Source organism: Arvicola amphibius, chromosome 17 (assembly GCF_903992535.2).
Source record: "Arvicola amphibius chromosome 17, mArvAmp1.2, whole genome shotgun sequence".
In the NCBI taxonomy this organism is placed as follows: domain Eukaryota; kingdom Metazoa; phylum Chordata; class Mammalia; order Rodentia; family Cricetidae; genus Arvicola; species Arvicola amphibius.
In genome coordinates this window covers 35,863,810-35,880,992 of record NC_052063.2, presented here as the reverse complement: position 1 = coordinate 35,880,992, position 17,183 = coordinate 35,863,810, and the positions used below count along the sequence as shown (strand labels likewise).

At 37.6% G+C, this 17,183-nt stretch overlaps 1 long non-coding RNA gene across 4 annotated transcripts in view; it reads left to right on the top strand.

The window, feature by feature from the left end:
- Positions 1–17,183, top strand: part of LOC119803304 — a 62,095-nt gene that overhangs the window by 33,154 nt on the left and 11,758 nt on the right. For 3 of the 4 annotated variants that reach the window (XR_005283631.1, XR_005283629.1, XR_005283628.1), the window contains 3 exons: positions 7,467–7,561; positions 13,757–13,880; positions 15,729–15,975. This is a non-coding gene — a long non-coding RNA (uncharacterized LOC119803304). The remainder of the gene's footprint in view (positions 1–7,466; positions 7,562–13,756; positions 13,881–15,728; positions 15,976–17,183) is intronic. The other variant, XR_005283630.1, reaches the window with a different exon arrangement.

Genomic DNA, 17,183 nt, shown 5'->3' with positions numbered 1-17,183 from the left:
CATAGACTGTCTAACAGAAACTTCAGTGCCAGGCATAGAAAAACTTCCCTTCAAACTGTTGCTCAAGAGTTCAAAGAGATTCTAAGATCAATACAAGACATTACCATTGCCTTTGGTTGCCTCCCAGAACTTGAAGGTAAGCACCTATTGCTGAAGGCACTACATACTTGAGACACAGGACTTAGAAGTATCAGACTCAAAGTGTCCTGGAAGCCTCCTCCCTACGGACCAGCTCTCAAAAGCTTCCAACAGGGAATCAAGAGTCCTACCCAGATTTAAGCCCTGTGAATCATAACAATGATTGCCTCCAAAAGATGTTCCTAATGGTACAACAATGGCACTTTTAATTGGGGCAACTGACAGCTATCTAATCAGCCATAAGGTCCTCTCAATAGGTGGTAATTCCTGTGGCTGGAGAGATCATAGTTCCTGAAAGAAAACCTACTGCCATTTTCTTAAACAAATATATTTCAAATGTACACAGAGATCAGTGTAGCTCTCTGCTACTCCTTATGAGAGAAGTTTCTTTTCTGTAGCATATAAAAACTGCCAAGAAATCTGCTACTTTTCAATAGTCAGAAAATAAGAGATGGTTGGATGACTAACCCCAGGGATAAGTGTAGTGGAGAGGACGAAGGATTGTAAGAGCTAGAGGATGAAGCTGGGAGGTGATGTCTTGTAGACAGGATACGGAAGATGCACCTCTGAATGATAGAATGCACCTCTTTTATCTTGACAGCGGCAGTTAAAATAGTGTCATGAATGAGCAAAAGTTCACAAGGTTCCTCATGTATATTAAGGGTACAGGCAATCAATGGCTACTGAGAGAGGGAGAATCCATTCACTCTAGGAGTGAATCCCTTGTTAGGTACATAACCTTGTACCAAGACCTTGTCACAAGTACATAAGAAAATATTAAAAGGACCACATATGTTCGTGTGTGCACCGATGTGTGTGTGTGTGGGGGGGGGGTACTTGCATGTGTTCCAGAAATTAAAAAGGTAGTTAAGAAGAAACATTCAGAAATTAGAGAGGGAGTTGTAAGAGGGACACTCAGATATTTGGAGCAGGAAGAAAGAGAGGAGTAGACATGAGAAAACTGCTAAAAATAAAAGAAATTAAATTTAGAAGGTTCAGGCTGGGCGGTGGTGGCGCACACCTTTAATCCCAGCACTCGGGAGGCAGAGGCAGGCGGATCTCTGAGTTCGAGGCCAGCCTGGTCTACAAGAGCTAGTTCCAGGACAGGCTCTAGAAACTACAGGGAAACCCTGTCTCGAAAAACCAAAAAAAAAAAAAAAATTTAGAAGGTTCACTGTCTTTAAAAAGAACTCTCCCAGCTAAGACCTTAAGTAATAGTAGAGAGGGTACCCAAACTAGACTTTCCTTTTAATCAGATTGATGACTGCCTTAATTGTCATCCTAGAAACTTCTTCCAGCAACTGATGGAAGCAGATGCAGAGGTCCACGTGTAGCACTGGACCAAGCTCCCAGAGTCCAGTTGAAGAGAGAGCAGAGTGATAATATGAGAAAATGGATCAAGACCATGATGGGGACACCCACAGATACAGCTGACCTGATCTAGTGGGAGCTCTCTGACTCTGGCCTGCCAGCAGGAGATCCTGCATAGGCCCAAACTAGGTCCTCTGAATGTGGTGACAGTTATTGGCTGGGGCAATCTGTGGGACCACTGGATTTATCCCTAGTGTTTGAAATACCCTTTTAGGGTCCATTTTCTATGGTGGGTACCTTGCTCAGCCTAGATATGGGGGGGAGCTTGGTCCTGCCTCAAAGTGATATGCCAGACTTTGTTGACTCCCCATGGAAAGCCTTACCCTCTCCGAGGAACACATGTAGGGTGGGTTGGTTAGAAGGTGGGGGGAGAAAGAGGAGGAGAAGGAGCAAGAACTGGGATAGATATGTAAAATAAGAAAATATTGGGTTTTTTGTTTGCTTGTTTTAATTTTAATTTTTTTTAAAAAAAAAAAACAATCTTTCTTATTGTACATACCAATCAAAGTTTCCACTCCCTTTTCTCCTCCCATTCCCTTCACAGACCCTCCTACCCTATCCCCAACTAGTCCTTAGAGAGGGTAAGGCACATTCCTTTAGGGAAGGTTTAAGGCCCTTATTACAATATATAGGTTGAGCAAGATATCATCCAAAGAGAATAGATTCAAAAAAAGCCAATACATGCAGTAGGGATAAATCCTGGTGCCATGGCCAGTGATCCCCTGTCTGCCCTAGCCATGCATTTGTCGACCACATTCAGAGGGATTGTTTTGGTCCTATGCTTGTTCCTTCCCAGTCCAGATGGAATTGGTGAGCTTCCATTAGCTCAGGTAGACTGTTTCAGTGGGTGTACCCATTATGGTCATGACCCCTTTGATCATATTCTCATACCTCCTACTCTTCAACTGAACTTTGGGAGTTCAGTCCTGTGCTTTGATGTTGGTCTCTGCCTCTGTTTCCTTCAGTTGCTGGATGAAGGTTCTATGGTGATATTTAAGATATTCATCAGTCTGGCTACAAGGCAAGTAAAGATAGGTACTCCTCTGCTCTATTGCTTAGGGTCCTAGCTGGGGTTGTCCTTGTGGATTCCTGGGAATATCTCTAGAGCCAGGTTTCTTGCTAACTATATAATGGCTCCCTCAACCAAGATATCTTTTTTTGTTCTCATCTCTGTATTTTCTCCTTCTCAACTATCCCTTTCCTTCAAGTTCTCCTCACCCATCCCCTTCTCACCTCCTCTTCCCCTTCCTCCCTCACTTCTCCCTCCACCCCATACTTCCAATTTTGAAAGGCAATCTTTTATGTTTCCACTTTCCAGGTGGATCTATATATGGTTTTCTTAGGATTCACCTTATTAGCTTTTTTAGGATCGTGTACTATAGGCTCAATATTCTTTGTTTATAACTAGTATCCATTATAAGTGAGTACATATCATATTTATCTTTTTGGGTCTGAGTTACCTCACACAGAATAGTGTTTTCTAATTCCATCCATTTGCATGTAAAATTTAATATGTCATTTTTTGTTGTTGTTTTTTGTTTTTGTTTTCTGCTGAATAGTACTCTAATGTGTAAATGTGCCACATTTTCTTTATCCATTCTTAGGATGAGGGGTATCTAGATTGTTTCCAGGTTCTGGCTATTACAAATAATGCTGGTGTGAATTTAGTTGAATAAAAGCTTTTATAGCATGATTGAGCATCTTTTGGGTATATACCCAAGAGCAGTATTGCTTGATCCTGAGTTAAGTTGATTCCCAATTTTCTGAGAAACATTCATACTGATTTCCAAAGTGGTTGTAAAAGTTTGCAATTCCACCAGCAATGGATGGGTGTTGCCCTTACTCTACATCCTCTCCAACATAAGCTATCCTTCTGACGGGTATAAAATAGTATCTCAGAGTTGTTTTGATTTGTATTTCCCTGATGGCTAAGGATGTTGAACATTTCCTTAAGTATCTTTTGGCCATTTGAGATCTTCTGGTGGGATTTCTCTGTTTAGTTCGGTACCCCATTTTTCAATTGATTTATTTAGAATTTTGATGTTTAATTTCTTGAGTTCTTTATATATTTTGGAGATCAGTCCTTTGTCTGATGTGGGGTTGGTGAAGATCTTTTTCCATTCAGTTGGCTGCCTTTTTGTCTTATTGATTATTTCTTACCTGATATTCCCTTGAGCCAGTCTATGTTTGCATTGTGTTTACAAAGACCAAACAGAGCAAGTGGCAAGAGCTCTTATCCTCTGAGCCAGCTCTGTCTCTTTAATATGAACTTTTAGAGATTAGTGTTAGCTTAAACCCTCTTACTGACTTTTAAATATTCATTACAACAAGTTTAAAACCTGCCATTGATTGTCTACAAATCACTGATGTCAATATTATCATGAATTGTTGAATAAAACTGAAACACAGAAACAGATGCAGCTTTATTATGTGAAAAATATGGAGCATATTTCCATAATCTGACATGTACATTTATGTACATCAACTCTGCCTTCACGTTATGACTTGTTGATAAGTATCAGTTAATATTTAAAGTATATTTCATTATTTAAAGCCTCAGTTTATCTGCATTATTTATCAGTAAAAATATGTATTTCTGGCACATTTTAAAATATAGCGAAGATTTACATTAATTTTTGTATAGACTGTCAGATTTAATTAGGCCATATATTCTCAATGTGTTGAATCTGATAATGTACTATATGAGAAATTATAATGCCTAAGATTATGCAGCTTTTAGTGTCTTGTGTATTAGAACATTTTATGAACTGATCTTCAAATCCTGAATGAAAAATATAAGTAGACCAATAATTGGGTGAAAAAAATAAAGAATTAAATTCGGCAATACATTGTGCAGCTAAATTTCCTTAATACATGTTACTGTGTGCCTTCAAAAAAGACTAGATCCTGCATCTTTTACCTGTTCTAGTGTTGCTAAATTCTCATTACAGAAGCAAATCATGACCAAAGGGATAAAAACGTATATAAAGAAAGTCACAAAAGATTTGGGTTGTTGGTATTCCAGTCTCAGTTTTCCTGTTATCTCAGTTGTGTTATTTACATTCCTTTCTTATGTTTATTATTTATTTTATCTGGTGTTACAAAATATCTTGGCAAAACAACTTAAAGGCGATGTATTGAGGTTTGTGGCTCAATATATAGTTTGTGGCTCAGTGTATAGTCACATAGGCATGGCTCCTCTACTTTTTGGATCAACCATGATGAGTCAGACTGTTAAGTATTGCCTAGCCATCTCCTTGTTTCATGCATACAAGATGGGAAAAGAGGAAGAACGGAAGGGAGACGGTGTAAGGGAGAGAAGATAAGAGAAAGGAGAAGGTAGGGTTCTGGAAGGAGAATAAGAGAGGGAGATGGAGAGACAGAGAGACAGAACACAAGCACATGCCTTCAAGATTGCAAGCTCAACTGAAAATCACTCAAGACACTTCTCACATTTGCCTTCTACGACCAGCAAACCTATTAATTTGGCATTAATTAGATCAGGAATTTTGTGAGTCAATTATTTCTCGGTGTCTGTATTCCCCACTCGGGGACTAAGCCTACAACAAGGAAGCCTTGGAAGAGATCGATCATATCTAAACTTTGACAATAAAAATAGAGAAAACGACCCAATTCAGTCTCTAGAAGAACAGTTTGAAACCCCTTAGATGTTTACTCAAGTAGAGCATTATTCTTCTGGCTTGATGTTAAAGTTCCTTTTTAGAAATGTCACCCTGACTAGGCCAATAATATATACCAAATCATGCTCCATAAATATAATTTGACGTTGTAGCATGATCTAGAAGTTTAAAACAGAAAGTGGAGTGAACTTGCTGAGTGGTCAGACTAATAAGGTTAAGTTGGCTTTTCACCAACTGTTGCTTTTTCACTTTCCTGTTAAATCTATAGACAAGAAATAGTGTTTATTACTGTGATCCGTCATTCATACCACAATGGGAAAGAGTTAAGTCGGTTAATAGCCATGATGCAGCTCTATGAAAGGGTTAAATCTCTGCTAGTCCCTCCACAGCAAGCTTGGAAATTCTCCGCAGACCAGATGGTACTCTCTGCTTCTACTTTAAAAAAATTTCCAATGCTAGTTTATTATACATTTCAGACAAAATGTCTAGTGGTTGTTCATATTAGATAAACTATGGCATTCATGTTCTTAAGCTGTATGTTTATGAGTGATCTCATGAGGAATGTTTATGCTTTTTAATTGTGGAAATTTGTAAAAGCAATACGTATAAAGTTATATAAAGCAGACATTTACCTTTTTTGTTTGTTATTTTGTTTTTGTTTTTTTTTTGTTTTTTTTTTTTGTTTTTCGAGACAGGGTTTCTCTGTAGTTTTGGAGCCTGTCCTGGAACTAGCTCTTGTAGACCAGGCTGGTCTCGAACTCACAGAGATCTGCCTGCCTCTGCCTCCCGAGTGCTGGGATTAAAGGCGTGCGCCACCACCGCCCGGCTATAAAGCAGACATTTAAAATTTATTCAGAAAACTAACAAAGAGCACAAAGAGTTGTACCTGTTTGTTTAAAAAAATTAATTTTGAGAACTGCCTGCACATTTTTCAACCTAAAACTTTGTGCTTTTAATGTTGTACATTGTTAGCGAAATGTAGTTCTGGTACATCATTTTACAAATGTTGAGAAATGTTTAACTAATACATAAAATTTAAGACATAAGGATTTCATTTCAAAATATTTATATTAATTTGTGAATATGATTACCTCTATAGTATGATGTCTACATCAACTAAACATAGTGTCTCATAGCCTTATTCTCAACCTATCAATACTGGAGAGGCTGAGGAAGGAGGATTCTGGATAGTTTTTTTTTTTTTTTTTGGTTTTGGTTTTGAGGTTGTTGTTGTTTTGTTTTGTTTTGTTTTATTTTGTTTTGTTTTTCAAGACAGGGTTTCTCTGTAGATTTGGAGCCCTTCCTGGAACTTTCTCTGTAGACCAGGCTGGCCTCAAACTCACAGAGATCCGCCTGTCTCTGCCTCACAAGTGCTGGGATTAAAGGCATGCGCCACCACTGCCCAGTGAGGAGTCTGGGTTTGAGGCCAATTTAGAACACAGAGAGAGCTTTTGATAAGACTACTTAAGTCCTTGTCTCAAAATCTGTCCTACAATCTAAAAAGGGATATATTACAAATTCTTTTATGGTTTTTTTTTCTTGCAAGGAAAATTAGCACATTTGCAAAAATTTAAAACTACCTTCTATATCTTCATTTTAAAGAATGAAACAGTGTGTTTCTGATATTAGGATACCTGTTCTTAAGTTGCTGCTGTTCATTAAATCTTACTATGGCCTTTGTTCCACAGTTAACCTTCATACATGATATAATTATACTGATAAATCACTTTACAGATCTTTCTACATGAAGTGAAATAAATCATGTAAAATATTTAGAAGGATGTCCTGGAGAAAGAAAGATAATTTTAATTATCCATTTTTAAAGCAGATTTCATTGAACTACTTCTCTCATGCTATATACATGTATAATACTCCATTTGAGTTTTTCTCACAGATATAATTTTTTTCTTAAACGTTAATCATATATTACATTTTAGCACTTAGCACATGTGGTCATATCTTTGTCATCAAAATAATTTATTAGAAGAGATATTGTTGGATCTCTTTCTCAGATAATTCACAGTGTTAATTAATCATAATTTGAGAGATAATTAGGGGTAGAATGTCATTAAAATTGACTGTCCCAAGATGTTGCATCCATTAAAATAAAAAGGTGGATTTGAGGTATAATGTTTGTAACATTTATAAAAATCATTATATAATTTGCTCTAGAATCTAACATAGATTTGAGCTTTACAAGTGTTCCATTCTTCTTATAATTCTTTATGTATTAAATTGGCATATATACATAAATACATTCTCTTGAGGATACATGTCAGTTGCAATATTCTTTTCCTTCACCTGTTTTACCTACAGAGAAATGTGCATCTGACCCAGGATGGAGTATGGCCTCACTTAGCATGTAGCAGACACCATGCATAGCCCAATCAGATGAGAAAAATAAAGCTGGGGTAAGTTCTTACTTTTTTGGGTGTTAATTAAATACTATTTCCATATCAAGTTATCAATATTTCTACAACAATATGTGATTTTATTCATTCATAGTTGCCACTATTGTCCTTTCATGGACTACTACATCTCACCCAGAGGTAGGTTTCTATGTTTTTAAATTTTATATTAAAAATTAAGGAAATAGGAAAGTATCATGGCTAGGGAAATATCCTCTAAAGTAATTCAATATCATCAGCTGTTGAAGAGACTGGGCAAAATCAACACATTGCCTGCCTTTGTGGATATTAGTTGTCTTGAACATGATCACTCTCCAGCTGAACTGGATAGTATAGATGCTACATGGAGTTTCCTACTATAGATGAAAGAAATGAAGAAACCAACGAGAGTCACTAGCCTAATCAGATTACAAGAATTTTCCGTGGCTATGTGTACTGTCTTCTGATTGGACACCCCATCTGAAAGAACTGCTCAGCTGGCTGGAGCCCAGAAGCAAGATGAGAATAAAATTAGATTGTCTTTTACCCCTCATTTATTTTATTTCCTATCATAAGCTTTTCACAGCATTGTGGTATTATCAATAATGACTTTTGTAGATTTTAGAATCATGATTTCTACCTTTTAATAAATTCTTTCCATGTATGTGGATGCACACATGTTTCATTCCAAGACTAATTATGTGAGTCAGTTCTCACCTTACACCATATGGATTCTGTGGAGTGAATTAAGGTCATCAGGCTTAATAGCAGGGATTTACCCTATGAACCAAATATCTGGCCTACATATGTGTTGTCATATCCTGGTATCCAACCTGATACAGAACAAAGGTTGAATTTATTTGTATCTTAGTTAGGATTACTATTGTTGAGATGAAACACCATGACCAAAAGCAAGTTGGGACAGAAAGAGTTTATCCACATCATAATCCATCCCTGAAGAAAGTTAGGAAAAAAACTCAAGAAGGCTTGGTACCTGAAGGCCGGAGCTTATGAAAAGGTCATGGAGGAGTGCTGCTTACTGGCACACCCATTCTGCTTTCTTAAAGAACCCAGTACAATTAGCCCAGACATGGGACCATCCACAATGGGCTGGGTCCTCCCCCATCAATCCCTAATTTAAAAACTGCCTTACAACCTGATCTTGTGGTGGCATATTCTTAATTAAGATTCCCTCCTCTCAGACAACCCTAGCTTGTGTCAAGTTGACATAAACTAACCAGCACGATTTGGGACTGAACGATCATCCAAGTATAATTCATTTAGAGATTGCTGACTGGTTATCTCAATTCTCTTCAGTATCTGGAAAATCGGTGTCTCTTGGCTCTGCTTTACAGACTGTAGTGGAAATTACAGTTAGTCAATTGGCAACTTGCTATGTTTGGAAAGATAATTCTCTATACAGTGTTAACTTTTAATTTCACTGGACTTAAATTGCAAACTTAGGGGCTAGTAGAGTGGCTCAGTGGATAAAAAATGTTTGATGCTCTTGTAGACTGAAGTTCGGTTCCCAACACCCAAATGCAACTTCAGGCACCTGCAAATCCTCCTCCGGGGTCTTTTATGTCCTCCTCTGGCTGACTTCTGCAGGAAACTGTATGTGGCATGTGGATTATTTCTCTCTGTCTCTTTGTCTCTGTCTCTTTCTGTCTTTGCTCTCTCTCTGGCACAAGCACACACACACACACACACACACACACAACTCTTTCACAGACAAATCACCGCATCAAAATTAAAATAAATGTATATTTTTAAAATTACAACATGAACCAGACATGGTAGTATTCAACGGTGTCTAGTATACAAGAAGCAGAGACGGGGGAATTGGAAGTGAGATACCTTGTCGATTTATTGAAACCCAAAATGAAGAAATAAAAACTGAAGGCGTGATATCTCTTTATTCCACTATTGCTAATGAATATTTCCGGGAAAATTAAACCACCAGCTTAGTGTCGCTGCTCATTCCTTGTCTTAAACTTATTTTTTGGCACACATATTTGTTATATATTTAGCTTGTTCCCTCCATCTTAAAAACCTTTTTGAAGTATTTTAAGCACACTCTCATAGATATATGTACATGAGTATGCATATATACGCATATACATTTAATTGGCACATCGTTCTGTGTGATGATGAGATACTGTATGACGTTGCAATACGTTTCTATAGCACATAGAAATGAAACAACGGAAATAGACCATCCCTTTAATTGTTGTTTTTTACTTGACCTTGTTCCTAAGCAGCCTGAAAATAATTTTTTTCTTTTTTTTATTGCTTTATAAATAATACCATTCAAAATTTCAACCTCGTCCCCTACTCCCATTTCCCTCCCACTCCCCCCACTCCCCTTCCCCCTCTAGTCCTAAGAGAAGGCAGGGTGCCCCGCCCTGTTGGAAGTCCAAGGCACTCCCCCCTCCATTCAGTCCTAGGAAGGTGCGCATCCAAACAGACTAGGATCCCAAAAAGCCAGTACATGCAGTAGAATCAAATCCCAGTGTCATCATCATTGGCTTCTCTGTCAGTTCCCGTTGTCAGCCACATTCAGAGAGTCCGGTTTGATCACATGCTTGTGCAACCACTTTGGAAATCAATGTGGCAGTTTCTCAGGAAACTAGGAAACATCCTACCTCAGGATCCACTCTGGGAATATACCCAAGAGATGCCCAATCATACTACAAAAGCATTTGTTTAACTATGTTCATAGCAGCACTATTTGTAATAGCCAGAACCTGGAAACAACCTAGGAGCCCCTCAATGGAAGAATGAATAAAGAAGGTGTTGCACATATACACATTAGAGTTCTACTCAGCGGTAAAAAACAATGACATCTTGAATTTTGCATTCAAATAGATGGAAATAGAAAAACACTATACTGAGTGAGATAACCCAGACCCAAAAAGATGAATATGGTATGTACTCACTCATTAGTGGATTCTAGCCATAAACAAAGGACATTGAGCCTGTAGTTCCTGATCCTAGAGAAGCTAAATAATAAGGTGAACCCAAAGAAAAACATATAGATTATCCTGGAAATTGGAAGCAGACAAGATCGCTGGGCAAAAGTTGGGAGCATGGGGGTGGGGGTGGAGTTGAGGGAAGGGGAGAGGGGAAGAGAGAAGGGATAAGGGGAGGATTGGGGAGAGCTTGGGGGAGAGGGATGATTGATATGGAGGAAGGGTGGGTATGGGAGCAGGGAAGAAGATATCTTAATTAAGAGAGCCATTTTAGGGTTGGCAAGACACTTGGCTCTAGAGGGGTTCCCAGGTGTCCAAGGGGATGTGCCCAGCTAGGTCCTTGGGCAGCAGAGGGGAGGGTGCCTGAACTGGACTTCTCCCATAGCCACACTGATGATTATCTTGAATATCACCATGGAACCTTCATCTGGCAATGGATGGAGACAGAGACTCACATTGGAGCACTAGACTGAGCTCCCGAAGTCCAGATGAAGAGCAGAAGGAGGGAGAAGATGAACAAAGAAGTCAGGGCCACGAGGGTTTCGTCCACCCACTGAGATGGTGTGACTGATCTAATGGGAGCTTACCAAGGCCAGCTGGACTGGAACTGAATGAAAATAAATTTTAAAAAAATACTTTTCAGAAAGAAATCAGCATACTGGGCTTCATTATAGCGTTTTCAAACATATGTGTTGTGTGTTCTAAGACCCCTCCTGCACTGTTCTCTACCCTTCTTGTTGGCCTGTTTCCTCCCCTCAAGCAGGCAGGTGCTCCTTGTGTTTTACTTGGACTTTATTACACTCCTTGTTAACACTGAGTATCATTTTTTATTCAGCTTCTACCCTGCACTCTTGATGATTCCTCCTTTCAAAGAAGGAGACATGAAATTGTTGATATAAGCAGAAAATCTGAGAATGGAGTTTTGGAGAAAATATTTCCTTAAACACAGAAATGCAAATTTGATTATGAATTCAGGGTTGGTAACTAATATCCGTGCGTCAGTTTTCTCAATCCAAAGAAAATTTAATTTTCCTGGCATTTTTCTGAAGATTAATATTTATAGAAATGATAAATGTAGACTAACACTTACATATGCTAATTTTATTGAGTGTCTAACATACAAATTTTATAAACATTTTCTTATTATATTTAGCTTACCATTTATCTATGGACAGCTGTTTATTGATGTTGCAATAAAAATCATATCTTTAAAAGCAGTAACTTCTCTTTAGTATCATAAGTCTGAAAATTATGCCATATAAAAATGTTTGAGCTGAAGCAAATATTTTGTTTGACCGAAAAATGAGAAAGTTACTTGATACCTGTCTCAAGTGTTTGAAGTCTTGTCAACTGAATAGTGTTTGAAACTGCTCCGTAGGATCTCTTTAATGTTCAAAAGGAAAACCTATCATTAGTGGATGAATAGAACTTTGGTTTATTTAACTTAGAGTTGGTAATCATAATCTGATCAATGAGAAGAAGGACTATAAAACAAAACTTTGAAAATTGTATGGCACATATAGGCAGAATATATTTCCACTATGGTTACAAGTTGGACTGAATGACCTTTGTGTGTTGGCATGTTCTCTATTCTATGACCTGTATCTCAACAGGTTAGAACACATGGTAGAGTGATATCTTTTATTATTGTTTCTACATGTAAAACAATATGATTTGTATTAGAATTCATGCTAATTTTCATTGTTCTCCAAAGTTTAATGAAGCCTTTGAAGCATTTTCCATATAAACTCTAATATAGCATGCATGCGCACGTATACACACACACACACACACACACACACACACACAGGCAGAATCCTGGGAGACATGATAATGACACAAACAAAAAAAAATGAAAACTTTGTAAATATTTGGCCCTGAGTCATAGTAGAATTTTGGCTTCAGGAGCTCAGATGTACAATCAAGAATAATTCAAAAACTAGTCAGGAAAATAAGAATGAGGATAAATTTTTGATACATTAATGCTTAGGTTTGCTACTGTGATAGCTAATTGATTTACTCATGAGCATAAAGAATATGATTTTGGAGGAGAAATTGTCAGGTTACAAAAGTTGCTAATTGCAAAGGAGCAATAGGAGAAAATATAAACTTGTAATATGTTCTGATGTGTGATACAATTTAGAAGCCTGCTGCTCTTTTAGTCACCATTTTAGGCTCTACGAAAAACTCACCTCTGAAGGTTTTTATAGAGTTATATCCAGGGGAACTATTATCTTGCATTTTAACGTTCATATAAGTATTTATGTATGTTTATTTACATATATAATCAAGATTTTATTTATTTTTAATTTGGCAAGCTTTTATCCATAATCCCACAGTAACTCTAGTATGTGACTGCCTCGGTTTTCCATAAAGTAAAGCAGCTGTTTGGGCTCTGATTATTTTCCTTTGCATGCGAAAGTGTTCTGAATCATTATGGAACCTAGTGTGACTTCACCATGGGCAGAGGTTAATCTCTGTGCATGTATTTCAACAACTGGAAATTTTAAGGATCACCTTGTAATACTTCTTCTTCTTCTTCTTCTTCTTCTTTTTTTTTGGTTTTTCGAGACAGGGTTTCTCTGCAGCTTTTTTAGAGCCTGTCCTGGAACTAGCTCTTGTAGACCAGGCTGGTCTCGAACTCACAGAGATCCGCCTGCCTCTGCCTCCCGAGTGCTGGGATTAAAGGCGTGCGCCACCACCGCCCGGCTCTTATAATACTTCTTGTGGAGTACAGTATTAAGTTAGAATATTTTCAGAAATATAAAAATATATTTCTGCCCATTTTAAATACTGTTTAGTTTCTGCTGAAAACTATGGAAATTACTTTTACATTCCCTGTGATTATTTATAAATTTGTTCTAGGCAACGAATAAGATCCATACATTTCTAGACTACACAATTTATTTAAATTTAATATTGAAGACATGAGTAACTGTGTGTTTGAATGTCCAAAACTTTTCTTTTTAATGGCACTTAGATTTTAAAAAAATGTCAGCCTGTAGACCCTGAATTATTATGTACAAGAACATTAGCAAATTCACTCACTTTAACTTGTGAATGAGTCAGTTATCCCAGTTCTTGCCAATAGGATAATTTTCTCATCCAGCAACCTTGGGCAGGTCCAAACCTTTCTCTTATGAGATTAACCAGGACCCACTATTTAATTCTGCGTCTCAGAAATAATCACATCGCAGGAGGGGGCGGAGAGAGGGTTCAGTGGCTAACAACACTTGTTTCTCTTTAGGAGAACCTGAGACCTATTCCCAGCAACCACAAGCAGCGCCAACCACCTGAAATGAAACTCCAGGTGCAGGGGAACCAGATCCCTCTCCTGGACTTCTTGTGTACTGGGCATGCTCATGATACCCGTATGTAATTGTGGGTAAAATGCTCACACGGACAAAGTCAAAAGTAAAACCTTAAAAACTAACTAAACATTGAACAAATTTCTCAGGTGTTATCTGTTGTACCTATTTGCGATCTACTCTCAAAGACTGTGTAGCCTTTTAGCCAGAGAGCCTTAATTTACAGTAACCATGCCACACGTTTTAGCTCAGCAGAAACCCTGCTCTTCATTCATTATCGCTGTGAGATGATGGGGTGGAGAGAGAAGCTATGGTATCACGATTGGTTTATTGAGAATTTTTATTAATTTCTTTTCCTGAAATTAATGCCGAACAGGTAGAGAGAGCTAAAGGATGCTTCCAGCATCTCTGCAGACTAAATACTCCAAATGGCCTTTGCTTCAATAGGTTCAGAAAAAGTGCCATTTCGGAAAACATAGACGATCCCTAGACAAATCCCATCTTGTGGAGGTTAAATGGGAAGATTTCAGGGCCAGTTTTCTAGGTTTGGCTCTTGCTTCTGCCAGTAATGGACAATGTGGCAATGGCACTAGCTTCTTTGTCGTGAAAGAAGGCAAATGGCGTGTTTATTTCTTTGTATTATTCTTGGAATTCATTTATAGAACATGCGTATGATTATTTTAAAAGCTGAGTTCGAAGTTTTGAGCATGACAGATCAGAACATCCACCTAAATTAATCAGTGTCATGAACTGGGCAGTGCTGCACTGAATACAAATGGCACCTGTGACTGGTTACTGTCAGAGACTGGATTCCACAGAGAAAGTGCATAGTATATTCACAATGCACCACCCAATTGAGGAATATGCATTAGATAGGTTAGAAGATGATCTATAATGGATGAAGAAACATCCCATGGATAAGCAAGCGATAATAGATAGTAGATAAACAGATGGTAGAGAATACAGAATAAAGGTTGTATAAATAATAAATAAGATAATTGTTGGATATTTGGCAGGTGGCTTGCCTGGTTTCATTTTCCTACTATTTTTGAGCTTTTCTAGATAGTTATAGAAAGTCCACACAGTCCAGATAAATTGTCTAATAGGAAGCCTAAAATTGTAAAATATGGAAAACTGTTGTCATGAATAAAACTGCTTCTGAAGATAAATCATCTACGGTTGGCCTGTGTATTATACTTGAGAAAAATACCCAAATACCTACTTAGGCTTATTGAACTGCACGCAAGTTCCAAGTAAAGAAGCTTGGCTTTTTGTGCTTACGGCTCCCTTGTGAGGCAACACTTACCAGCAACCTTTCTTCACCTGTGTCCCATGGAGATACTAATTGTGACACTGGTTTTGTATCTATCAATCTTTCTCCTTTATTCTCTGAAGTATGAGGTGAGTCTAAGAAAAGGTTTATTCAATAATATGATTTTTCAAACTACTGTGGAAGTGATATTTATTACAATCTATCTGTGTACACAAAAAGCAAATGCAGAACGAATAACGTATTTTGAAATGTGAAAGTCAAACTTGCCATAACGTTAAAAAGTGGGCCTCTATTTCATTTGGAAACAATGTAAAATGAAAATTAAAAATATTTGTGTTTCACTGATATATCTTACTTTAGACAAGAATAATTTATCTTCATGTATACCACTTAAAATGTTATCAGCTTTTAGAGATGCAGGTTCCTCAAGAAATGATTTGAAGAACTGTGTAACTTTAGAAATAGGAAAGCACAAGGTATTTCTAAACAAAGGACTCCCAGGTGGCCAGCTGGAAAACAAACATAAAGTACTGTGGGAATAACACTTTAAACATTATTTGTGGTTTAAATTTCATGCAGCCATAAATGTGAGGTATGCATAAGAACCTCATATATCTCCATGTTTTTGTACCTTTAAGGCAATAACCATGAAAATGCTAACATCTAACAGTAGTATACCCCAGCCGGAAAGGAAACCCATGGCGAGGTCTCTTGGGATTCTGAAACTCAGAGGCCTGGAGAGAATACTTTTAAATTGATTTGAAGTCCTCATGGGAAAAGAGATGGCAGGAAACACCGGTGCACCGTGCTTGTCTGGGTGGCTTGCAGAGCATTGTGGATGAAAGCCTTGTAAGAGCATCCTTGTGTACCAATCCTGGATGAGAGGTAAGGGGGAGCCTCCTTCTGAACAATTACACTGATGACAGCAATAACAATACCTCACTCACATAGAGAGTTTGGATGTACAACACAATATTCTACATTCTTTACAGCTGGTCTTCACAACCACTTTAGGGGACAAGAATTGTTATTTCTCATTTATATCTCACACTGGAACAAAATATATTAGATATACAGAAAATGCACAGGAAAGCAGGAACAGGAAATGGGCCTTTTAAATCTCCACACTGCTATTATGTGAACTATATCTGTAGACTATTGCAAGGAGCAATTATAAAGAGCCCTTTGAATGTGCCTAAGAAGAAATGCATTGAAGCTTATCTACAACACTGGAAACAAAGACTTCTGGAAGCTGAGCTCATCACATGGGAGTTATCAGCAGCATTATAAGTCAGTAGTGCTTCCTCTTGCGTGTTGACAAAACATGCAAGAATGGCCAAATATCTCCTCTTGGTTAAACTCTCCATTTCGTTAAAAAAAGAAAACACTATTTAATCCAAGTAGTTCTTATATATTTGTGTCTACTCAGACATAATCTGAGGTGAATCGACTGATTACCCAGGTTTATAAGGAGAGACTTTCTCAAAATCTATTCAGTTTTTTCCAGCAGAATGTTAACAGAGACATGTATTATTATTTTTAGCCAATTAACTTTACACTTAAAATGTCTTGCATGACTACAAATCTAAAACAGGAAAATCAAATTATTTCAATACTAATGATTAATCTACAGATAACACTGGAACTATCCACGAGTGATCTTGCTCAGACCTTACTCATAAAGCTTGCTTTCTTGTTCTCATGATAGCTCCTCTGGGGTACTGTGCTTCACATGACTGACAGTGTTGGGGAGAACCAGGTGGATTTTGTTTTGTTTTGTTTTGAAGAGTTACCCTCCGTTTTGGTTAATTTTATATGATCGACTGACAGTGTTGGGGAGAACCAGGTAGATTTTGTTTTGTTTTGTTTTGAAGAGTTATCCTCAGTTTTGGTTAATTTGATATGATCACAGGATGAAATTAATGTATGTGGTAATGGGGGAACAAGAGTACCCAACAAGTGACTGAAGGTCATTTCTGTGCTTCATGAACTGATTCACAGAACTGATTTCATGTATTTTCCTCTATTAGGAAATTTAAACAATAACTATTTTTGCTACTTAGTGTTTGCCTCATATTATTTAAAAATGCATA